The sequence below is a fragment of the Myxine glutinosa genome, chromosome 7, assembly GCF_964187855.1.
Source record: "Myxine glutinosa chromosome 7, kmMyxGlut1.1, whole genome shotgun sequence".
Taxonomy (NCBI): Eukaryota; Metazoa; Chordata; class Myxini; order Myxiniformes; family Myxinidae; genus Myxine; species Myxine glutinosa.
Window position 1 is genome coordinate 6,061,198 of NC_136267.1, and position 26,094 is coordinate 6,087,291.

General features: G+C 48.3%; 1 protein-coding gene across 1 annotated transcript in view; it reads left to right on the forward strand.

Moving 5' to 3' along the window:
* The window catches only part of LOC144892888 (uncharacterized), a 194,833-nt gene that overhangs the window by 107,993 nt on the left and 60,746 nt on the right, over positions 1 to 26,094 (forward strand). The window lies entirely within an intron of this gene.

Here is a 26,094-nt window from a genome sequence, read left to right on the forward strand (position 1 = left end):
AGTAATGTATTAGTAAACATATAACTAGTTGTTTTAATCTATTGATAAGTTCAATGCTGTATTAGTAAACATTTAACTAGTTGTTTTAATCTATTGATAAGTTCAGTAATGTATTAGTAAACATATTACTAGTTGTTTTAATCTATTGATAAGTTCAATGCTGTATTAGTAAACATTTAACTAGTTGTTTTAATCTATTGATACATTCAGTGATGTATTAGTAAACGTCTAACTAGTTGTTTTAATCTATTGATAAGTTCAATGCTGTATTAGTAAACATTTAACTAATTGTTTTAATCTATTGATAAGTTCAGTAATGTATTAGTAAACATATAACTAGTTGTTTTAATCTATTGATAAGTTCAGTGATGTATTAGTAATCATCTATCTAGTTGTTTTAATCTATTGATAAGTTCAGTGATGTATTAGTAAACGTCTGACTAGTTGTTTTAATCTATTGATAAGTTCAGTGCTGTGTGTGGTTGCTATCAGTCCTAATTATTTCACCTGTATCCGGACCATGGAATAACTTTTCAGGAATGTTGCTAAGTCTAAGAAAGGCGTTCGTACAATGTGGAATGGAAAAGCATCTCGTTTATCAAATTATTTGGTGTGAAATTTTTTGTTATTGATATCGATTTGTAATTCTAAAAAGGAAACTGAAGTGGAAGTTTGGTTTTTCCTTTTTTAATTCAAATTCTTTTTGGATGTATATCATCATGAAGCTGATCAAATACAAATCCATTATCAATGAACCTGCAGATTTTTCCTCATCTTCGTGCATTTGTTAGTTTATTCTTGCACATGTTCTGGACCCAATCAGACTCGTACATGTGCAGGAACAAATTTGCAAAGAAAGGGAACGGATCTGAACCCTTGGGTGTCCCCACTGTCTGCTGGAGTATCTTGGGATCTGAACCCTTGGGTGTCCCCACTGTCTGCTGGAGTATCTTGGGATCTGAACCCATGGGTATACCCACTGTCTGCTGGAATATATTGGGATTTGAACCCATGGGTATACCCACTGTCTGCTGGAATATATTGGGATTTGAACCCATGGGTATCCCCACTGTATGCTTGAATATCTTGGGATTTGAACCCATGGGTAACCCCACTGTCTGCTGGAGTATCTTGGGATCTGAACCCATGGTTATCCCCACTGTTTGCTGGAGTATCTTGGGATCTGAACCCATGGTTATACCCACTGTCTGCTGTAGTATCTTGGGATCTGAACCCTTGGATATCCCCACTGTTTGCTGTAGTATCTTGGGATTTGAACCCATGGGTATCCCCACTGTATGCTTGAATATCTTGGGATTTGAACCCATGGGTAGCCCCACTGTCTGCTGTAGTATCTTGGGATCTGAACCCTTGGATATCCCCACTGTTTGCTGGAGTATCTTGGGATCAGAACCCTTGGATATCCCCACTGTTTGCTGGAGTATCTTGGGATCAGAACCCATGGGTATCTCTACCTTCTGCTGCAATATATTGGGATCTGAATCCATGGATATCCCCAAGGTCTGCTGGAATATATTGGGATTTGAACCCATGGGTATCCCCACTGTCTGCTGGAATATCTTGGGATCTGAACCCATGGGTAACCCCACTGTCTGCTGGAATATCTTGGGATCTGAACCCATGGTTATACCCACTGTCTGCTGGAGTATCTTCCGATCTGAAACCATGGGTATCCCCAATGTCTGCTGGAGTATATTGGGATCTGAACCCTTGGGTATCCCCAAGGTCTGCTGGAGTATCTTGGGATCTGAACCCATGGGTATCCCCAATGTCTGCTGGAGTATCTTGGGATCTGAAACCATGGGTATCCCCAAGGTCTGCTGGAGTATATTGGGATCTGAAACCATGGGTATCCCCAAGGTCTGCTGGAGTATCTTGGGATCTGAACCCATGGGTATCCCCAATGTCTGCTGGAGTATCTTGGGATCTGAAACCATGGGTATCCCCAATGTCTGCTGGAGTATATTGGGATCTGAACCCATGGGTATCCCCAAGGTCTGCTGGAGTATCTTGGGATCTGAAACCATGGGTATCCCCAATGTCTGCTGGAGTATATTGGGATCTGAACCCATGGGTATCCCCAAGGTCTGCTGGAGTATCTTGGGATCTGAACCCATGGGTATTTCCAATGTCTGCTGGAGTATCTTGGGATCTGAACCCATGGGTATTTCCAATGTCTGCTGGAGAATCTTGTTGCCAAATTTTAAGAAACTGCTGTTTTGGAGAAATCGAATACTTTCTTCAAGTTTACTTTTTGAAAAACTGCATGAATTAACATCAAACTGCTGCTGAAATATTGATTTTCCTTTACAGACCAGTTCGATCTTTTTGAGAAACTTTAATCCATACTTTATTAGCGCTGAGGAAGCGCCTCTAGCGAATGACTTCCAGCCAGTGTAACGCGAATTCCTGTCACAGGAATTCTGAGATCATATAAGTGTGACGTGGCAGTTCCTGATTGGTTCGTGTTGGGGAACCCCTTCTCGCTGCCGACGTGACGTAAATTCGCGCACGCGCACTGGTGAAGCGCGAGATTCGGCCCAAGGTTCTGTTATTGTCATTGTCATATTCTTCATTATGCCTATGTACTCTGAAATAATGAGGAATCGGGAATAACAAAAGTGGATATGTCAAATCTTACTCGATCCCATATTACATGTACTTTCATTGCATACAAATTATACTTCCTCCTAGAAATTCCATGCCCGAACCTCAGCGCAATCCAAGAGGATTCACTTGTTACCTCCTGCAAATGCTTTATCTACCGTTCTGTCCAATGCGATTACGAGCTTGTCATGTTAAATGTTTGTGTATAATGTGGGGAAAAATCAAAAGTTGATAAACATTTAACCTTACCCTTGTTATTAATGTTGTTGATTCTTTAATATACATGAAAACAAAAACGACATCATGAAAATTACACCGAAGCTTTTTGTGCTGTACTCTTCAAGGCGATTCACTGCAAAGAGACCGGAAGAGACGAGAACTAGTGCATTTATAAGCATGTCTAAGTAACCACGACACTGATTGGTTCTTCAGTCAAATTGGTGTTCTGAACGCCCATTGGTTGACTCAGTCACCACTGTCCCGGCCTACGATTGGCTGCAGTGGAGTTGTCAGCGATGACGCACCACTTACATCATTACCTTGGGCAGCTGTTGTAGAAGTCTGTCCACCTTTATCAAAATATGACAGACAACACTTGATAGACAAAGGATTATTTATTTCGTACGTACGGAGAGAAAAGTTTGTCCTCAGGCAAGCAGATCTCTAAATTCTACTCAAACTGCATCTTATATATTTATACAAATTGTCTTACTATAAAAGGAAGGCAAAAGTGGAAACGAAGCATGAGATCAGAACACAGGAATGCTGATACAAGCACCCTTGGCCTCCCAATTGTTACACAAGGTAAAACCACAGATAAAACATGTTTTTGCCAGCTCAGCACAAAGAAGCAATTCTGCCCAGCAACTGTGGAATGACTCTTTGCCAATTCTGGACAAGCAAGCATATTTATTTTGGCCTGGCTCAACTATATCACATGATGCATTTACCCAACATGCTTTTCAGCCATGGCTGTCTCTGATTGGTCCAGAGATGACAATTATTCATTTTTACCCTGACGCGGTCAGGGGTGAAAACCTTTAATCTTTCCTTGCTTGTTGAAACAGAATGAGAGAATGTACAAATTCCTTTCGACGACACAATGTAGGGTCCGTGTAATGGGTGAAGGTTGCTTCTAACATACATAGATATAACGTACTCTGACCTCTGCATTGTACTGGTCTGCACAATCGGGGTTGGCATCCAAGTGCCGTGCAATGGCAGAAGAAGAAGAAGAAGAAGAAGAAGAGGAAGAAGAAGAAGAAGAAGAAATGGTCGACGGTCCTTGAACGTTCTTGCATGTTCGTACCGGTTGAGTCCTCACTCCCAAGTTCTTTCTTCGAATCACCAGGGGGACATCCGGACATGCTTTTTGATACGATCAGCCAGCCCATGGGTTGTACAGCCCACGTACCGAGCTTCACATCGGCACTTCCACTCATATATAACTTTGCTGATTTGTGAGGTGGGCAGCACATCCTTGTTGACTGACGTGAGCAGACGGCGAGAGGTGAAGATTACTCGAGGTTGCACAGCCAGGTACGTGTTTGATACCTTGTGTTTCATTTGTTCTTCAAACCTTCGTGATGATTGTCCTTTCCATGGCATCCTGATATATACCGGACATTTGTCAGGACCAATCTTGTGTTCCTTTGTAACGTTGAGAAACTTGTGCACATATCTCTTGATATATACTCCAGGTAACCATTGTCACCGAGTATATTCATGATTTTGTCCATTTCAGCAGGTAGGTTACAAGGTGACCAAATCCTCCGAGCTCTGTTCACCAGGATGTTGATCAAGGCAATTTTCTACTCTAGTGGAGCTGTAGGAATCCCAGCGAGTCTACTACTCAGTGGAGGTAGGCTTCCAGTAGATGATGTAGTGAAACCACGTGCGGATCTTTCGACCAACACGTCCAAGAAAGGTAAAGTGTTTGAAGATTCCAGCTCCATGTTAAACTTCAGCGCTGGATGGAGAGTGTTGAGCTTTGTCAAGAATGCGTCACATGACATCTGAGACTCAAACAAAGCAAAAATATCATCAACAGACAGATAGTATAGGATGGGAGCATCCACACCTTGCTGAACAGTAAGTTTCTGCATTTCGTGATAACCCACAGAGGCATTCGCAAGCACTCGACCTCATGGAGAACCCATGGCGACTCCATCAGTTCGGACATACCGTACATAATGTTGTTGAAACTAAATTCAACTTGCCTCGTTGCTGTGTCCATCAACTCCACAAAGACTTGTTCTGAGATCTGCAGATGTTCCAGATCACTGTGATATAGCAGATGTGCACATATATCAATAGTCTCCATCAGTGGGACATTCGTGAACAAACTTTGCATATCAAAGGAGGCGATTATGTTGTCCGCACTTGTCGGTGTTGTAGCACAAATTGCTTCTGCAAAAGGGAAAGAATCTTTGATCACGAATTGTGAAAATGACTCCAATACCGGTTGCAGGACCTCTCCCACCACTTGGCCAGCTCATGTTGTACCGAACCAACCATGGACAATATCGGCCTTGGTGGGACATTTTCTTTGTGGGTCTTGGGCAAGCCGTACATTATTGGACGTTGGGCTCCAACAGGTTTGATTCTGTTGTATAACTCCTTAGATAGTTCCCCGCGCTTGTGAAGCTATAACATCTGTTTGGTGATCTGACCTTCCAACTGTGACGTACGGTTGTGTTTGGCTGCACTTCTCAATTGTTGGAATATTGTTTCATATTTGAGGATATCCATCATTTTGTTGATGTAATCCAACTTTGTCCAACGGTTTGAAAAGGTTGTTGACCTTTTGACGATTTGGCCTATGTTGATCTCAAAAATAGTTGGTGGGTGACTTCAGTTCGCTGATATGTAAATCCTATTCAGATTTCAAGTCAATCAGATGTAAATTAAGGATTTTATAAATTGGAAAAAAGTGGTTGACCTTTAGCCTATGTTGACCTTTTGAGCTCAAAAAGAAATAGGATTCTGTGCGACCACCAACTCTACCATTTGGTGAAGTTTCGTGAAGATGAGTTTAAAATTGTGACCTGTAGGCAAGTATAAGTGAGCGGACAGACAAACACTCAAACAAAAAACACATAAACCGGAGTGATCAACAACCTTGTCAAAAAATGTTTTTTGCCAAGTAACAAGCATTTCACTATATATACAGTCACGTGAAAAAGTAAGTACACCCCATGTAAAGTTTTGACTTTTTCAACATATTTCAACATCCAGCTATTTGATCTTCATTTCAACAATATTGAGAGATAAAGGTGATATAATACAACAAATATCATGAAACATTTACATTTTGTAGTCCATTGTATAATTTAAATAAACATAAATGCAAATTTCGCATGTGGAAAAAGTAAGTGCACCCTTGGCTCTAATAGGTGGTATTGCCCCCTTTGGCAGAAACAACCTCAAGTAGGCGTTTATTATAACTGTCTACCAGTCTCTGACATCGACCGGGAGAAATTTTTGCCCACTCCTCCATGCAGAATTCTTTCAGCTGTGCGATGTTTGAGGGGTTTCTTGCATGCACAGCTCGTTTCAAATCCCCCCACAACATCTCGATGGGATTTAGATCCGGGCTTTGACTTGGCCATTCCAGAACCCTCCATTTCTTTCTTTTCAGCCATTCCTTGGTGGATTTACTGGTATGTTTAGGGTCATTGTCATGTTGCAAGGACCACCTAAAAGTTGAGCTTCAACTTTCCGACAGATGGCCTCACATTATCCTCAAGCACCCTCTGGTACAATGAAGAATTCATAGTGGATTCTATGATGGTGAGCTGCCCAGGCCCTGATGCAGCAAAGCTGCCCCAAACCATAATATTTCCACCACCATGCTTTACAGTTGGTATCAGGTTCTTGTGGTCAAATGCTGTCTTTGGTTTTCGCTAAACATGTCTTCTGGTACTGTGGCCAAATAGCTCTACTTTGACTCATCTGTCCAGAGCACATTGTTCCAGAAGTGCTGGCCTTTGCCAAGGTGTTCATTGGCAAACTTTAGTCATGACCTGATGTTCTTTCTGGACAGCAAAGGTTTCCTCCTGGCACACCTCCCAGATAGATCACATTTGTGCAGCCTCTTTCTAATGGTAGACTCGTGCACTTTGACATCAACAGTGGCAAGAGCTACCTGTAGGTCCCGTGATGACATTCTGGGGTTCTTCGAGACTTCTTTCAGCATCTTGCGGTCTGCTCTCGGGCTGAACTTGCTGGGGCGGCCTGGCCTGAACAAGTTGGCAGTTGTTTGGAATCTTCTCCACTTGCAGATGATCTTCCGGACAGTCGATTGATTGATTTCAAATTGTTTGGAGATCTTTTTAAATCCCTTCCCAGACTCGTAGGCATCTATAACCTTCTTTCTGAAGGCATCAGAGAGCTCTTTTGATCTAGGCATGGTGACGCCGCACACTTCAACAAAAAAGAGCAAACAAACTAAATGTCTGAGGTTTAAATAAGACAGGTTCCTCCAAGATCCTCTCTAACGATGTTCTAATCAATTGCACCTGAGCTGGTGCACCTGATTCTAATTTTAGGTATTTGAAGTAGTGATAAATGTAGGCGTGTACTTCCTTTTTCCACATGCGAAATTTGCATTTTTGTTTATTTAAATTATACAATGGACTACAAAATGTAAAAGTTTCATGATATTTGTTATATTATATCACCTTTATCTATCAATATTGTTGAAATGAAGATCAAATAGCTGTATGTTGAAATATGTTTAAAAAGTCAAAACTTTACATGGGGTGTACTTACTTTTTCACGTGACTGTATATGGCGGCCAAACCACGTGACCAATGACGTCATAATTTTCATTTAAAAAATTCTACAGGTGGAGTTGCACCAAAAGGGGCGCAATTTTTTGAGTGAAAATTTCCTGTCAATCGGACCAACGGTTGCAGAGCAAAATCATATTTATTCTGTGCGGACAAACAGACAAACAGACTCAAATGCAATACCCCCTCCTCAGACGAGAGTAAAAGGGGGCGCAATTTAATGAGAGAAAAAGGGTGTAATTTTATGAGAGAGGGGGTGTGAGTCAATAAGTTTCCTTATTTTTCCCCATTGACTTCAATGTTAAATTTAATGTGCCTCAGAACCCCCATTTATCCCCTACTCCCGTTAATGCACTCCAAATCCACCTCTTTCAATCTCCGACTTCATTCCTGAAATTCCTTGTCGTGTCAATTTGTTTTGTACCGTGTACCTACTCCCCCCCCCCCCCCCCCTTTCAGCCCTCTCCCTTCGAACAGATGTTCCGTTGTCCCTGTTCTCTCCTGTTGTGCTTGTGTGCTTCCCTCTCTCCCCATCTTGTCTCCTCCTCCCTTTATTGTTTTTTGTGTCCGTTTTTGTTGTGTTTTATGTGCTAATATGTGTTTGATGTGCTAGCTCTTGAATGAGCCTCGATCCTGTATACACACAAACCACCCCACCCCCACACCTCCTCGAGGTACACCTGGGACCCACAATACCCACACCTCCTTGAGGTACACCCAGAATCCATAATACCCACACCTCATCAAGGTACACCAAAACCCACAATACCCACACCTCATCAAAGGTACGCCAAGACCCACAATACCCACACCTCATCGTGGTACACGCAGGACGCACTCTGCTGTAAGTTTTCAAATGTATTCATTGGCATTCTCTGAATATGCAGACGTCATAACGCCATATTAATTTTAAAGTGTGACGTCAGGATTGAAACTTCCCACGTGTCCAATAATTAATATTTAAACATAGCTCGGGTCTTCATGGTTTAATATGAGCATATACAGCCTTGTACTGTCAGCTGGTACCATGGTATTCTCAGCCCTGCACGGATCCCGCCGTGCATTGTGGGTTATTTGCTCTCCCAACTTGGCGATGTTAAGTTGTACGTCATCAACACGTCTGGTGCAGCACTTGGTTCATTTTGTTCGAGTGGTGCGCTCACTCGCTCACCCGATCGTGCGGGTCCTGTGTGCACACTCGGCTGCCATCTTGCACCGATAAATTAAAGGATCGGAGAGGTTGGTGATGGTGTTTTTATGATGATCTTTATCCCCTACATTGATGGTGCGTTGGGTGTCACCTCGTGGTGTTGATGAACAGGCGAAAGGTACACGCGGTCGCCGTGTTGCTGATCGGTGCTGAAGGTACATTGCCGCGGTACGTCGCGCCATGTCGCTATTGCCTAAGCTATGGACGCTCCGTGCAGGCGAACTGTGCATGGTAAGTGACGTGTGAAGCAGGCTGGACGCTGTAGGTTTCCCTGAGAGCACTCATCCCGCCTTGTAATGTGCACTCCGCCTTGATCGCACTCTGTCCTGAAGCACTCAATGGAAGAACACATCAACGTGTCTTGAACGCACTCTTGGTGTCCTAAAGGAACTTGCTATGTGAGAGATAACTCACTCATTGTATACGATGTACATGGTACACTCGTATTCATCAGGTCGTGGTGTCTTGGGTACACTCACTGTGACTGTTCCCCGATCGCACTCCACCATGCACTCATCGAGTGCTTATGGTTAGACAAATGTTTGATGATAGCGTTGGATAACACCGTCGAGTATACCGTTTCATTACACCGTTTTATTACACCGTCGAGTACACCGTTTTATTACACTGTAGAGTACACCGTTTTATTACACCGTAGAGTACACAATAGAGTACACCGTTTTTTTTTTATAACGTAGAGTAAACCGTTTTATTACACCGTAGAGTACACCGTTTTATTAGACCGTAGAGTACACCGTTTTATTAGACCGTAGAGTACACCGTTTTATTACACTAGAGTACACCGTTTTATTACACCGTAGAGTACACCGTTTTATTAGACCGTAGAGTACGCCGTTTTATTAGACCGTAGAGTACACCGTTTTATTAGACCGTAGAGTACACCGTTTTATTACACTGTAGAGTACACCGTTTTATTACACCGTAGAGTACACCGTTTTATTAGACCGTAGAGTACACCGTTTTATTACACTGTAGAGTATACCGTTTTATTAGACCGTAGAGTACACTGTTTTATTACACCGTAGAGTACACCGTTTTATTACACCGTAGAGTACACCGTTTTATTACACCATAGAGTACACAGTTTTATTAGACCGTAGGGTACACCGTTTTATTACACCGTAGAGTAACCCGTTTTATTACACTGTAGAGTACACAATAGAGTACACCGTTTTTTTTTATAACGTAGAGTACACCGTTTTATTACACCGTCGAGTAAACCCTTTTATTACACTGTTGAGTACACAATAGAGTACACCGTTTTATGATACCGTAGAGAAAACCGTTTTATTACACCGTAGAGTAAACAGTTTTTTTAACACCATAGAGTACACCATTTTAGTACACCATATAGTACACCATTTAATTACACTGTAGGGTACACCATAGAGTACACCGTTTTATTACACTGTGGAGTGCACTATCGAGAACACCGTTTTATTACACCATAGAGTACGCTGTTTTATTATTCCGGAGAGTACACTGTTTTATTACACCATAGAGTATACCGTTTGATTATGCCGTAGCCTGTAGACTTTTCTGTAGAGTGCACCGTTTGATTATGCCATCGATTACTCTGCAGAGTGTACCATTTGATTATGACGTAGATTTCTCTGTAGAGTGCACCGTTTGATTATGCAATAGATTACTCTGTAGTGTGCACCGTTTGATTATGCCGTAGATTACGCTGTGAAGTGCACGGTTTGATTATGCCGTAGATTACGCTGTGAAGTGCACGGTTTGATTATGCCGTAGATTACGCTGCAGAGTGCACCATTTGATTATGCAGTAGATTACACTGTAGAGTGCACTGTTATATTATGCCGTATATTACTCCATAGAGTGCACCATTTGATTATGCCATAGATTACGCTGCAGAGTGCACCATTTGATTATGCAGTAGATTACACTGTAGAGTGCACTGTTATATTATGCCGTATATTACTCCATAGAGTGCACCATTTGATTATGCCATAGATTACGCTGTGGAGTGCACTGTTAGATTATGAAGTATATTACTACATAGAGTGCACCATTTGATTATGCCGTAGATTACGCTGTGGAGTGCACTGTTAGATTATGCCGTATATTACTCCATAGAGTGCACCATTTGATTATGCCGTAGATTACTCTGTAGAGTGAACCGTTTCATTATGCAGTAGATTGCACTGTAGAGTGAACCGTTTGTTCATGCAGTAGATTACGCTGTAGAGTGCACTGTTAGATTATGCCGTATATTACTCCATGGAGTGCACCATTTGATTATGCCGTAGAACACTCTGTAGAGTGCACTGGTAGATTATGAAGTATATTACTCCGTAGAGTGCACCATTTGATTATGCCATAGATTACTCTGTAGAGTGCACCATTTGATTATGCAGTGAATTACGCTGTCGATTGAACCGTTTGATTATGCAGTAGATTACGCTGTATAGTGCACTGTTTGATTATGCCGTAGATTAAGCTGTAGAGTGAACCGTTTCATTATGCAGTAGATTACGCTGTAGAGTGCACTGTTTGATTATGACGTTGATTACTCCATAGAGTGCACCATTTGATTATGCCATATATTACTCTGTAGAGTGCACCGTTTGATTATGACGTTGATTACTCCATAGAGTGCACCATTTGATTATGCAGTAGATTACGCTGTATAGTGCACTGTTTGATTATGCCGTAGATTACGCTGTAGAGTGAACCGTTTCAATATGCAGTAGATTACGCTGTAGAGTGCACTGTTTGATTATGCCGTTGATTACTCCGTAGAGTGCACCATTTGATTGTGCCATAGATAACTCTGTAGAGTGCACCATTTGATTATGCAGTGAATTACGCTGTAGAGTGAACCGTTTTATTATGCAGTAGATTACGCTGTATAGTGCACTGTTTGATTATGCCGTAGATTCGCTGTAGAGTGAACCGTTTGATTATGCAGTAGATTACGCTGTATAGTGCACTGTTTGATTATGCTGTAGATTATGCTGTAGAGTGAACCGTTTGATTATCCCCTAGAGTGTACTGTTTGATCATTCCGTAGCATCGCCGTTTGATTATGCCGTGGAGTGCACTGCTTGATTACGTCATAGAGTGCACCGTTTGATTATGCCATGTATTACGCTGCAGAGGGCACTGTTTGATCATTTTGTGGAGTGAACCATTTGATTATGCCATAGAGGGCACTGTTCAATTATGCCGTAGAGTGCACCATTTGATTATGCCATGGATTACGCTGTTGAGGGCATGGTTTGATCATTTTGTTAAGTGAACTATTTGTTTATGCCGTAGAGTGCACCGTTTGATTATGCCATATATTACGCTGCAGAGGGCACTGTTTGATCATTTCGTGGAGTGAACCATTTGATTATGCCGTAGAGTGCACCGTTTGATTATGCCATAGATCACGCTGCAGAGTGCACCATTTGATTGTCATAGATTACGCTGTAGAGGGAACTGTTTAATCATTTTGTAGAGTGAACCGTTTGATGACATTGCTTATGCCATAGAGTGCACTGTTTGATTATGTTGTAGAGGGCACTGTTTGATTATGTCATAGATTATGCTGTCGGGTGCACTGTTTGATTATGTCATAGATTATGCCATAGAGGGCACTGTTTGATCATGTAGTAGATTACGCCGTAGAGTGCACCGTTTGATAATGCCATGGAGTGCATAGTTTGATTATGCCGTGGAGTGCACCATTTGATTATGTCATAAGATTACGCCATGGTGTGCACCATTTGATTATGTCGTAGATTACGCCATCGAGTGCACCATTTTATTATGTCATAGACTATGCTGTAGATGGCACCGTTTGATCATTTCGTGGAGTGAACCATTTGATTATACCATACAGGGCACTGTTTGATTATGCCGTAGAGTTCACCGCTTGATTATGCCATAGATTACGCTGTGGAGTGCACTGTTTTATTATGTCATAGATTACGCTGTGGAGGGCACCGTTTGATCATTTCATGGAGTGAACCATTTGATTATGCCATAGAATACGCTGTGGAGTGCACCATGTGATTATGTCATAGACGACGCTGTGGAGGGCACCGTTCGATCATTTCGTGGAGTGAACCGTTTCATTATGCCATAGAGGGCACTGTTTGATTATGTCGTAGTGTTCACCATTTGATTATGCCGTAGATTATGCTGTATAGTGCACTGCTTGATGATGTCAAATATTACGCCATGGTGTGCACCATTTGATTATGTCTTAGATTACGCCGTAGCATGCACAGTTTGATTATGTCATAGATTACGCCATAGAGTGCACCATTTGATTACGTCATAGATTACGCTGTAGAGTGCACCATTTGATGATGACACAGATTACGCTGTAGAGGGCACGGTTTGATCATTTTGTGGAGTGAACCATTTGATTATGCCATTGAGGGCACTGTTTGATTATGCCGTAGAGTTCACCATTTGATTATGCCGTAGATTACACTGCAGAGTGCACTGTTTGATTTACGCTGCAGAGTGCACCATTTGATTATGTTGTAGATTACACTGTTGATTGCACCATTTGATTGTCATAGATTACGCTGTAGAGGGCACTGTTTGATCATTAAGTAGAGTGCACTGTTTGATTATGCCATAGAGGGCACTGTTTGATTATGTCATAGATTATGACGTCGGGTGCACTGTTTGATTATGTCATATATTATTCCATGGAGGGCACTGTTTGATTTTGTCGTAGAGTGCACCATGTCATTATGCGATAGAGTGCAGCCTTTTGATTATGCCGTAGAGTGCACCATTTGAATATGTCATATATTATGCTGTCGAGTGCACCATTTGATTATGTCATAGATTACGCCGTAGAGTGCACAATTTGATTATGTCATAGATTACTCCGTAGAGTGCACCATTTGTTTATGCTGTAGATTACGCTGTACAGTGAACCATTTGATGATGACACAGATTACGCTGTAGAGGGCACCGTTTGATCATTTTGTGGAGTGAACCATTTGATTATGCCATAGAGGGCACTGTTTGATTATGCTGTAGAGTTCACCATTTGATTATGCCATAGATTACACTGCAGAGTGCACTGTTTGATTTACGCTGCAGAGTGCACCATTTGATTATGTTGTAGATTACACTGTTGATTGCGCCATTTGATTGTCATAGATTACGCTGTAAAGGGCACTGTTTGATCATTAAGTAGAGTGCACTGTTTGATTATGTCATAGAGGGCACTGTTTGATTATGTCATAGATTATGACGTCGGGTGCACTGTTTGATTATGTCATATATTATTCCGTGGAGGGCACTGTTTGATTTTGTCGTAGAGTGCACCATTTGATTATGCTATAGAGTGCAGACTTTGATTATGCCGTAGAGTGCACTATTTGAATATGTCATATATTATGCTGTCGAGTGCACCATTTGATTATGTCATACATTACGCCATAGAGTGCACAATTTGATTATGTCGTAGATTACTCCGTAGAGTGCACCATTTGTTTATGCTGTAGATTACTCCAAAGGGTGCACCATTTGATTATGCTGTAGTGTGGACTGTTTGATTATGCCGTAGATTACGCTGTAGAGTGCACTGTTTCATTATGCCGTAGATTACTCCATAGAGTGCACCATTTGATTATGCCATATATTACTCCAAAGGGTGCACCATTTGATTATGCTGTTGAGCACACCATTTGTTTATGCCGTAGATTATGCTGTCGAGTGCACCATTTGATTATGCCGTATATTATGCTGTAGAGTGCACCATTTGATTATTTCCTTTAGATTATGCTGTAGAGTGCACTGGGTGATTATGCCGTAGATTACTCCATAGAGTGCACCATTTGATTATGCCATAGATTATGCTGTAGCGTGCACCATTTGATTATGCCGTATATTATGCTGTGGAGTGCACCATTTGCTTATTTCCTTTAGATTATGCTGTTGAGTGCACCATTTGGTTATGCCGTAGATTATGCTGTTGAGTGCACCATTTGATTATGCCGTATATTATGCTGTAGAGTGCACCATTTGATTATTTCCTTTAGATTTTGCTGTGGAGTGCACTATTTGATTATGCCATAGATTATGCTGGAGAGTGCACCATTTGATTATGCCGTAGATTACTCCACAGAGTGCACCATTTGATTATGCCGTATATTATGCTGGAGAGTGCACCATTTGATTATGCCGTAGATTACTCCATAGAGTGCACCATTTTTATTATGCCATAGATTATGCTGTGGAGTGCACCATTTGATTATGCCGTAGATTTTGCTGTAGAGTGCACCATTTGATTATGCCGTATATTATGCTGTGGAGTGCACCATTTGCTTATTTCCTTTAGATTATGCTGTATTGTTCAACATTTGATTAAGCCATAGGTTATGATGTAGAGTGTACTGCTTCATTATGTTGTAGATTACTCCATAGAGTGCCCCGTTTCATTATGCCGTAGATTACTCCATGGAATGCACCCTTTGATTATGCTGTAGATTATGCTGTAGAGGGCACCGTTTCATAATGCCGTAGATTACTCCATAGAGTACACCATTTGATTATGCCATAGATTACTCCACAGAGTGCCCCATTTCATAATGCCGTAGATTACTCCAAAGAGTGCACCATTTGATTATGCCGTAGATTATGCTGTAGAGTGCACCATTTTTTTATGCCGTATATTATGCTGTGGAGTGCACCATTTGCTTATTTCCTTTAGATTATGCTGTCGTGTTCAACATTTGATTAAGCCATAGGTTATGATGTAGAGTGCACTGTTTCATTATGTCGTAGATTACTCCATAGAGTGCCCCGTTTCATTATGCCGTAGATTACTCCATGGAGTGCACCCTTTGATTATGCTGTAGATTATGCTGTAGAGGGCACCGTTTCATAATGCCATAGATTACTCCATAGAGTGCACCATTTGATTATGCCATAGATTATGCTGTGGAGTGCACCATTTGATTATGCCGTAGATTATGCTGTAGAGTGCACCATTTGATTATGCTGTGGCGGGCACAAGGGTAAATAATTCCGCGCACCAGTGGGTGGCGCGAGCGTCCAGGCGGGGAACTGAAATACATGCCCCGCCTTTCGGCCGATTGGCCATGCCCGGGGGCAAGGCGTGGCCTCGGGACATATATGCTGGCTCTAAGGTCGAGCCCGCCGAGTGCTGATATGTGAGCTTGTAATAAAGACTCTTGTTTGTATCCACACGTTGTGGCCTACCTCTCTGGCAATCGAGTCGTGTGTGCACAGCACCACACTGGTGACCCTGATTGGTTCAGCCGTTGCTGACTCCCGAACGCGCCATGGCTACCAACGCCGTCGCAATCAAACTCCCGGAGTTTTGGGAAGCGCAAGCCGACGTTTGGTTTGTGCAGGCCAAAGCTCAATTCCAACTCCGGGCATCACGGCGGACGAGACCAGGTACTACCACGTGGTCGTCGCCCTCGGGCCCGGCACTGCCGCCCGCGTCGTGTCCATCCTTCGGCGCCCGCCGGGTGACCACAAGTACGAGGCACTCAAACGTCTCCTCCTCGCCACGTTCGGGCTCACAGAGGTCGATTGTGCCGACCGCCTCCTGGACCTTCCCGCCCTCGGCGACACACGACCATCCGTCCGGATGGATTTCATGCTGTCCCTGCTTGGAGACCAGCACCCGGATTTCTTATTCCGAGCACTTTTCCTACGCCAGCTACCTGTACAGGTGCGCCTCGCGCTGGCCGGTTCCAAAATAATGGAACCCCGCGTCCTGGCTGGAGAGGCCGACAAGTATTTCGCGGCCTGCAACACGCGGTCGGTGTACGGTGCTGCCGTAGTGGATCCCGGCACGGAGGCTACAGCACGTCCTGCTTCCCTCGTGGCCGCTGCTATGCCCCGCCCACTACCGCCACCACCACAGCCGCCGGCACGGCCGCCGCGGGGGCCACCGCCGCAAACCTGGTGCTACTACCATGCCAGGTTCGGCCGCATGGCTAAAACGTGCCACCTGCCGTGTTCTTTTGATGGGTCGGGAAAGGACCGGGCCGGCGCTCACTTGCGGCCATGAGCGTCGGCCATTCCGGCAGCCTCCTGTTCATCACGGACACCTCGTCCGGGTGCCGTTTTCTTTGCGACACGGGAGCACAGGTAAGCGTCCTCCCTGCCTCCGCGTCCGACAAGCAAGCCGCGGGCCGGGGCCCCACTTTGCTTGCCGCCAACGGTACACCCATCCGCACATTCGGGAAGCGTTGCCTCTCACTGTGGTTTGGAGGGCAGCGCTTCCAATGGTCGTTCATCACCGCCAGCATGCCAATGGCCCTGCTCGGCGTGGACTTCCTATGTGCGCATGGGCTGTTGGTCGACGTTAAGCGCAGACGTCTCGTCCAGGCCGAAACCTTCACCTCGCTCGCTTGTTCGCTGAGTGGCTCATTGAGCAGCTCGCTGAGTGGCTCACCGAGCGGCTTGCCAAGCAGCTTGCTGAAAGGTTCCGTCCCGGCGAGGTTAGTCTGTACGCTTCCGGCAGCGGACGAGTTTACCCACCTCCTCGCCAGTTTCCCGGCCCTCACGCGGCCCACTTTTTCAGCGGTGGCCGTCAAACACGGGGTGGAGCACCATATCCCCATGGTTGGGCCACCGGTCTACGCCCGGGCACGCCGCCTCGACCCCATGAAGTTCGCCGTGGCGAAAGCGGAGTTCGCCACGCTGGAACGGCTGGGTATCGTAGGGCGCTCCAACAGCGCTTGGGCCTCTCCTCTGCACATTGTGCCGAAGCCCGGCGGCGGATAGCGGCCGTGCGGTGACTACCGCCGGCTCAATGATGCCACCACCCCCGACCGCTACCCGGTCCCGCATATCCAAGACTTTTCCGCCCGGTTGGCAAACATGACCGTGATCTCCAAGGTGAACCTCATCCGGGGCTACCACCAGGTCCCCGTACAACCAGACGATGTCCCAAAGACGGCCGTCATCACCCCTTTCGGCCTCTTTGAGTTCCTGCGGATGCCTTTTGGGTTGAAGAATGCGGTCCAGGCGTTCCAGCGGCTCATGGACAGCGTCTTGCGCGACTTACCTTTCATCTATGTCTACCTAGACGACATCCTAGTCACGAGCGCATCCCGGGAGGAGCACCTGCTCCACCTCCGCACGCTTTTCGAACGCCTGGGCCAGCATGGCCTGATCATCAACCCCGCAAAGTGCCGCTTCAGCGTCGCCGCCATCGACTTCTTGGGGCACCGCATCACCAGGCACGGGGCCGTCCCTTTACCGGCCAAGGTGGAGGCCGTCAAGAGTTTTCCGTGCCCCCGCACGATCAAGGGGCTCCAGGAATTCCTGGGCATGGTCAATTTTTACCACCGCTTCGTGCCCCGCGTCGCCCAGCTCCTCTGCCCCCTGCACAAGGCCCTCCGGGGGAAGCCGGGCAAAGGTGACATCGCCTGGTCGGAGCCGATGGCCGCGGCGTTTGCGGGCGCAAAGCTGGCCTTGGCCAATGCCACCATGCTGGCGCACCCGGCGCCCGATGCACCGATCGCCCTCACCACCAACGCGTCGGACTACGCGGTGGGCGCGGTGCATGAGCAATGGGTGCGTGGTGCTTGGCAGCCCCTGGCGTTTTTTAGCCGGCAGCTTCGCCCGCACGAACGCCGCTACAGCACCTTCGACCGCGAGCTGCTCGGGCTCCACCTGGCGGTCCGACACTTCCGCCATCTGCTCGAGGGCCACCCGTTCACGGCTTTCGTTGATCACAAGCCCCTTGTGTTCGCGATGGCCAAGGTCGCCGAGCCATGGTCGGCCCGGCAGCAACGTCACCTCTCTGCCGTGTCCGAGTAGACGACGGACATCCGTCACGTCGCGGGTAAAGACAACCCGGTGGCGGATTGCCTTTCCCGGTCCGTCGCGCACGCGGTCCACCTCGGGATTGACTATGCCCGGATGGCGGAGGACCAGACCACCGACCCCGGCGTCCAGGCCTTGCGGACCGCCGTCACGGGCCTCCGCGTCACCGAGGTGCCATTGGACGTCACGGCGCGGCCCTCCTGTGCGACGTCTCCCTCGGCCGGCCTCGCCCCATCGTGCCCGCTGGCTGGCAGCGCCCGGTTTTCGACGCCATCCACGGCCTGTCCCACCCGGGCACGAAGGCCTCCCAGAAGCTTGTCGCGGCGAAGTTCGTCTGGCATGGCCTCAGGAAGGACGTCCGTGACTGGGCCAGGATGTGCCTCACGTGCCAGCGCGCAAAGGTCCACCGCCACACCCAGGCCCCATTGGCCCTGTTTACGGTGCACGAGTGTCGGTTCGACCACGTCCACGTCGACTTGGTGGGACCTCTGCCCCCCTCGCTGGGGTTCACCCACCTCCTCACCATGGTGGACCGCACCACACGGTGGCCGGAGGCCGTGCCATTGGCGGCGACTGTAGTGAAATCGTATTCGTACTGAACCCGGGGGTGATGCTCGCTGCTCGTTGACACCGCTAGGGGCGTGACTATAAGACCCGCTGCTGCGGACGGTGCTCCGAGACTTCTCCTGTGACACGTTACATCTGGTAGACTCGCTAACGGTACGCCAGCATAGAATATCCAGCTTGCTTGCATTGAATGTTATGAATGGTCCCATGTGATGCCACATCGTATACTTATTGTATTTCCTGCATTACAGGATGATGTCATGATCTAAATGGAATTAAACCACCAGTTGGACTAAAGTTGTGCGGACCTGTTTGGTTCTCCACAACACTTAATTCCATTTATATCTACCGACATGGCTGGCAACAAGACGCTGGCGGTTGCCGTATTCTGCGCCGACCCGCAAGCCCCGGATGGTGGCTTGCAACTGAAGCACTGGCTCAGAACATTGGAGAATCATTTCGAGGAGCCTGAGACCGCGCCGACGGCTGCCGCGAAGCTAGCAACGCTTCATTCAAAAATCGACTACAAGGTGTACAATTCCATCGCTCAATTCGCGACGTATGACCTCTCGATCGCGGAGCTCAAACGGCTGTACATAAAGGAAAAAAGCCCGGTGTATGCACGATATTTGCTGCTAACGCGACGTCAGCAACCCAACGGGGCGATGGACCACTATGCCCAGGAGCTCCGGCAGCTCTTGCTGGACAGCATCAAGGAGCCACGGACTCCCGCGCAGGCTCAGGATGATCTTCTTTTAGATGCCTTCATTGCAGGGGTCTCCTCCCAGGAACTAAGGCTCAAGCTCTTAGAGAAGACCGACCTGACCTTCGCTACGGCACTCAAGCAAGGGAAAGTATACACTGAAGCGCGGATGCAATCGAACACCTATGATCGCACGCGCCTCTTGGCGGGCACTACACTACACGCCCGGCCGGAGAGTGCTACCGCCGAGGACGCGGACCTGCTCGCGGAACTCCGGGATGCTCCGGAGGAAGACCCAGTCCTGACGGCTGCCGCTACGACCAGACCCAAGGCCTTACGCGGGGCCGCATGCTTTTTCTGTGGGGGGCCACGCCATGCCCGGCCCGTGTGTCCGGCACGAGACGCTATATGCCATTTGTGCTCGCAAAAGGGACATTACGCGAAAGTGTGCAGGAAAACGGCACGCGGCTCGCGGCTCATTGAATCGCGCGGTCGCGGTCGCGGCGACCTTGAATGGGCTCATTGCGGAGCCTGCGAGCCGAGCCCGAAACCCGGCGCCTTACCCATCTTCGAAGGGGAGGGCCCCTCTCTGCGGGCCCCTGGGCGCTCAGACGTCCTTGGCGGGCGTCACCGGACAGCCACCACAGTCTCATCCTCAATCGGGCACGAAGTACGTGTCCTTGACCAAACTCCGGGCCACGCAAGGGGCTTTGAAGCCTCGCCAAGCCCCAGCGGAACGTTCTCCTCGTGTCGTCCATGAGCTAACGGTGGCCCTCACCCCGGAAAAGGCGATTTCGAATACTACGGAGGCCTTTTCCTGCCAAAAGTGTCAAAAGGCGTTTTCAAATACTACGGAGGCCTTTTCCCGTCAGAATTGTCAGATTTTGAATCGCGAAACACCGGAATGCTTGGGAAAGCCCTCTGATGGCATTAATGGATTCCCCATGGACAACGCATACTCCGGCCACGACCGCAAAACTGCTGCTGCCATAGGATCCACCCGCGAGGCTTGTCCGACCCATTCGGGGGGTTCAGTCCCACTCCCAGCAGCCTCGTCTGGCCTGGCTCAAGCCCTTATTCCCCTCATGGTCGAAGGCCATTGTGTTCGGGCCTTGGTGGATACAGGGTCTACAGATAGTTTTATCGACCAGCGACTTGTGCTCAGGCATGGATGGCGGATCTGGAGGTCTACGAGATGGATCTTCATGGCTTCCCAGGGGCTTCGACTCAGTACGAAGGGGGAATGCCGATTGAAACTCGTGCTAAAGGGACGGGTTTTTCCTGATGTACACCTTATGGTTTTACCCGCTTCATGTGCTGATATTCTGTTAGGACACGATTTTCTTAAGCTGCATGGACGTCTGGTAATGGAGTTTGGTGGGCCTGACACGCTTGTTGTGGGGGCGGACGACGCGCTTGCGGTATGCGCCCTAGCGCAAATGGACATCCAGCCGCTTTCGCTGTTCCCCAATCTAACCTCCGACTGCACCCCTGTCGTGGTGAAATCACGGCGCTACTCTCGCGCAGACATGCAATTCATTGCGGACGAAACGGCTCAGCTCTTGAAAGACGGCATCATAGAACCTAGCAGGTCGCCGTGGCACGCCCAGGTCTTGGTGGTGCGCAGCGAGGCCCACCGCAGACGCATGGTAATCGACTATTCCCAAACGATTAACCGCTTTACACAGCTGGATGCCTACCCCCTTCCGGGGATGGACGCGCTGGTGCAACAGGTGTCCCAGTATTCAGTCTATAGCACTCTCGATCTCCGTAGTGCGTACCACCAGATCCCTATCTCTAGGGCGGATCGTATCTATACCGCTTTTGAGTCGGGGCAGCGGTTGTACCAATTTACGCGATTGCCTTTTGGGGTAACGAACGGGGTCTCTTGTTTCCAGAGGGCCATGGATGACCTCATTGCGCGGGAGCACTTAACCGATGTTTTCGTCTACCTCGATAATCTTACGGTTTGTGGATATGACCAAGGGCACCATGATGCTAATCTGAAGCGCTTCCTTGAGGTCGCATAGAGGTATCACTTAACTATGAACGAGGATAAGTGCCAATACTCCCTACGCACGATAGATCTTCTGGGGTACACCGTGACCCATGGCTCTGTCACTCCGGATAAGGAGCGTCTGCGACCTTTGCTCGACATGGCCCCTCCCTGTGATCGGGCGTCCCTGAAGCGCGACCTCGGGCTATTCGCCCATTACTCCAAATGGGTGCAAAGTTTCTCCGCGAAACTTCGCCCCCTCGTGGCCTGCGACACCTTCCCACTGAGTCCGGCCGCATTGGCGGCCTTTGAAGGCCTTAAGGCCGACATCGCCCGAGCCGCTGTGGCGACAATTGACGAGAGCGGCTCTTTCGTCCTCGAAAGTGATGCCTCGGATCAGGCCATCGCGGCGACCCTCTCCCAAGGGGGGCGTCCCGTGGCTTTCTTTTCACGGACTCTTACCACCGCTGAGCGGAGACACTCGTCCGTCGAAAAGGAAGCGTATGCGATCGTCGAGTCTATTCGGCGATGGCGCCCGTACTTACTCGGGCGGTGCTTCCAAATCATCACGGACCAGCAAAGCGTTGCGTTCATGTACGACACCTTACACGCCCAGCGCATTAAGAATGAGAAAATCACTCGCTGGCGTATCGAACTCGCCGACTTCTGTTACACCATCAAATATCGCCCGGGGAAGGATAACCGGGCCACCGATGCCTTATCACGACCGGCTACATGCGCGGGTATCACCTCTTTGGAGGGCCTACGGGTGCTGCATGCCACTGCGGGCCATCCCGGGTAACGCGTTTCGCTCATTTTGTGCGGCGTGGCAATCTCCCATACTCGATTGACGATATCCGCCGTATCTGTCGCGACTGCGCTATCTGCGCGGAAATCAAACCGCGTTTCTATAACCCTCCCATGGGGACTCTGGTTAAGGCTACGCGACCGTGGGAACGCTTGGCGATGGATTTCAAGGGCCCATTGCCGGTGTCGAGCGGCTCTCGCTATCTGCTCACTATCGTCGATGAGTACTCGCGATTCCCCTTTGCTTATACGTGCGCGGACATGACTGCTGCCACGGTGATGCGATGCTTACAGAACTTGTTCTCAATGTTCGGGTACCCGGCCTATGTCCATACCGACCGGGGTGCGGTCTTCTTGTCTCAGGAGGTGCGCGGCTATCTGCTCCAAAATAACATTGCTTCTAGTTACACCACGCCGTACAGACCCCAGGCTAATGGGCAGATCGAACGCTTCAACGGGATTATCTGGAGGGCCGTCATGCTCAACCTCTGGACCCTCGGCCGGGGCCTCGATAAATGGGCTTGGTCACTACCTGCGGCGTTGAACTCGATCAGGGCTCTCCTGTGTACGGCAACCAACCAAACTCCCCACGAGCGACTTTTCCACCACCCCAGGAGCACGGGGTTTTATACGGTCTTTGCCCAGTTGGCTTGCTGGGCCCGGGCCGGCCTACCTTAAACGGGCGGTTCGCGCGAGCAAGTACGACCCCCTAGTGGACAAAGTGCAGATTCTCCAGGCTAATCCTGAGCATGCTCGTGTGATGACGACTGATGGCCGTGAGACTACTGTCTCCGTCCGTCACCTTGCCCCTTGCGGGGTCGCCGACCTGAGTAGGGAATCAGACGGACCGACCGAACCCATCTATGAGACTATGGCCTCTCCCGACGCTCCCATCGCCGAAAGTCTACCGACTCTCCCCTCGCCGGGTCTACCTGGGCCCGACGACTTGGAGTTACCCCCTTCGTCACCCGACCCTGATGGTGCCTCCGACGCCGGGGACACAGGGATGCGTGATGCCGTACCCGGGGAATTTCGGACGCGTGCTGGCAGAGAAATTCGCCGCCCGGCCCGTTACGGTTGGGTCGACTGACGTTCCGTACCCTGTTCGTGCTGACGCTCGCTCGCTTCTAGCCGCACCGCCGTATAATTCTGACGGGGGGGGAGAATGTAGTGAAATCGTATTCGTACTGAACCCGGGGGTGATGCTCGCTGCTCGTTGACACCGCTAGGGGCGTGACTATAAGACCCGCTGCTGCGGACGGTGCTCCGAGACTTCTCCTGTGACACGTTACATCTGGTAGACTCGCTAACGGTACGCCAGCATAGAATATCCAACTTGCTTGCATTGAATGTTATGAATGGTCCCATGTGATGCCACATCATATACTTATTGTATTTCCTGCATTACAGGATGATGTCATGATCTAAATGGAATTAAACCACCAGTTGGACTAAAGTTGTGCGGACCTGATTGTTTCTCCACAACAGCGACGTCTGCGGCTGATGTGGCGCAAGCCTTCATCGCCACTTGGGTTGCCCGGTTCAGTGCCCTCTCGGACATCTCGTCCGACCGCGGCCCCCAGTTCACCTCGGAGCTATGGGGCGCGGTGGCGCAAGGGCTCGGCATCAAACTGCACTGCACCATGGCCTACCACCCCCAGGCCAACGGCCTGTGCGAGCGCTTTCATCGCTCGATGAAGGCCGCGCTCCGGGCCAGCCTCCGTGATGGCAGCTGGGCCGACAGGCTCCCCTGAATCCTGCTGGGCCTCAGAACGGCGCCCAAGGACGACCTGCGCGCGTCCTCGGCGGAGCTGGTCTTCGGACAACCGCTGCGGGTACCGGGCGAATTTATCCCCGACTCCACGGCTCCTTGGTCCGCGGCTCAACAGCGCTCCACCCTGCAGTAGACCGCCCGGAGGTTCGCCCCAGTGCCGACGGCACACCACGGTTGCCCGTCCTCCCACGTCGCCCCGGAGCTTCGCACGACGGAGTACGTTTTTGTCCGGCACGATGCCCACCGGGCACCGCTACGGCCCCCGTATGACGGGCCCTTCCACGTGCTGGAGACCGAGGAGAAACATTTCACCGTGGACATCGACGGTGCCCCGGATCGTAGCTCCGTGGACCGCCTCAAGCCGCCCCACCTCGATCTGGACCACCCCCCGCAAGCAGCTCTGCCTCCGCGTCGAGGCCGCCCCCCAGCGGTCAGACCCCGGCACCCCCCAGCCCTGCCGTCCCGCTACCCCCCAGCCCTGCACGCATCGCCAGGGGGCGTTTCGGCCGGGTCGTCCGGCTTCCCCGCAAGCTCACCCTTCAGGTGCGCGGGAATTCTGGGGGAGCGCGTGTGGCGGGCACAAGGGTCAATAATTCCGCGCACCAGTGGGTGGTGCGAGCGTCCAGGCGGGGAACTGAAATACATGCCCCATGTTTCGGCCGATCGGCCACGCCCGGGGGCAAGGCGTGGCCTCGGGACATATATGCGGGCTCTTAGGTCGAGCCTGCCGTGTGCTGATATGCGAACTTGTAATAAAGACTCTTGTTTGTATCCACGCGTTGTGGCCTACCTCTCTGGCAATCGAGTCGTGTGTGCACAGCACCACAATGCCGTATTTTATGGTGTCGAGTGCACCATTTAATTATTTCCTTTAGATTATGCTGTGGAGTGCACTGTTTCATTATGCCGTAGATTACTCCATGGAGTGTACCATTTGATTATGCTGTAGATTATGCTGTGGAGTGCACCATTTGATTATTTCCTTTAGATTATGCTGTGGAGTGCACTGTTTCATTATGCCCTTGATTACTCCATTGAGTGTACCATTTGATTATGCTGTAGATTATGCTGTGGAGTGCACCATTTGATTATTTCCTTTAGATTATGCAGTAGAGTGCACTGTTTCATTTTGCCCTTGATTACTCCATTGAGTGTACCATTTGATTATGCCGTAGATTATGCTGTGGAGTGCACTGTTTCATTATGCCGTAGATTACTCCATGTAGTGCACCATTTGATTATGCCATATATTACTCCATGGAGTGCACCATTTGATTATTTCCTTTAGATTATGCTGTGGAGTGCACTGTTTCATTATGCCCTTGATTACTCCATTGAGTGTACCATTTGATTATGCTGTAGATTATGCTGTGGAGTGCACCATTTGATTATTTCCTTTAGATTATGCTGTAGAGTGCACTATTTCATTATGCCCTTGATTACTCCATTGAGTGTACCATTTTATTATGCCGTAGATTATGGTGTGGAGTGCACTGTTTCATTATGCCCTTGATTACTCCATTGAGTGTACCATTTGATTATGCCGTAGATTATGCTGTGGAGTGCACTATTTCATTATGCCGTAGATTACTCCATTGAGTGTACCATTTGATTATGCCGTAGATTACGCTGTGGAGTGCACCATTTGATTATTTCCTTTAGATTATGCTGTGGAGTGCACTATTTCATTATGCCCTTGATTACTCCATTGAGTGTACCATTTGATTATGCCGTAGATTATGGTGTGGAGTGCACCATTTGATTATTTCCTTTAGATTATGCTGTGGAGTGCACCATTTG